This window comes from Panthera pardus, unplaced genomic scaffold, assembly GCF_024362965.1.
Source record: "Panthera pardus isolate Hobbes unplaced genomic scaffold, ASM2436296v1 HiC_scaffold_7, whole genome shotgun sequence".
NCBI lineage: Eukaryota > Metazoa > Chordata > Mammalia > Carnivora > Felidae > Panthera > Panthera pardus.
The window spans coordinates 46435786-46436584 of record NW_026527002.1 but is presented as its reverse complement, the minus strand read 5'-3'; positions in this window follow the sequence as shown (position 1 = coordinate 46436584).

The following is a 799-nucleotide window of genomic DNA, read 5'->3' as shown; positions in this document are numbered from 1 at the left end:
TTCTGTCAACTTTCTGGTGCCATGCCTAGCACAAAAGCAAAGAGAACTTAAAAGGAAAGGGTTTTGAAATAGTTCCTTTGAGTCACTCTCACAAAGAATTTACTTGGGAGTCAAAGAACAGTGACTTTACCATCTCAGAAATATAACCCTGATCAATTTGTTCCCCATTCAGCCTAGCATGAATCTGTCCAGATGCGGAAACGGGGGGGGGGGGGATAAAAAACCCCGAAACTGGAAAACTCTCTTCCTGGTTTGTGCTTTACTGTCTAAATGCCAGCGGGAATTTCAGGCAAAACGTAATTTGCAGACCAGTCTGTGTTAGAAACACTGTATCCAACATACAGAACAGACAAGGCGCCGCAAGAGCGAGGAAAGATTTTACGTGTCTGCGATTGACAAATTCAATCCTCTGGACAACTTGAGGCTGAACTCTTCAGAGGCTCCTTTGTCAGCTGTGCCTCAAGGCAGGTCTCCTAGTAGGTGCTCAATAAAGGTATGTTGGGAAGAAAAAAAGAGACAGCCCAAGAAAGACTCTTTACGATAGAGAACAAACTGATGGTTACCAGAGGGGAGGGAGGGAGGGAGATGGGGGAAATAGGGGATGGGAGTTAAAGAGTACATTTATGAGGAGGGGAAAAAAAAAAAGGATAGGTTGGAAAAATCTGTAAGGCCAAGATGGAGTGTGCAAAAGGTAGTAGGGAGATTTCTGAGTTCTCACTGCAACTATAAACTTAGAGGACTTTTGCAACTGGTTTTGCAGCTCATCCAAGCGCTAATCTTTTCTTAGCTCTAACACATT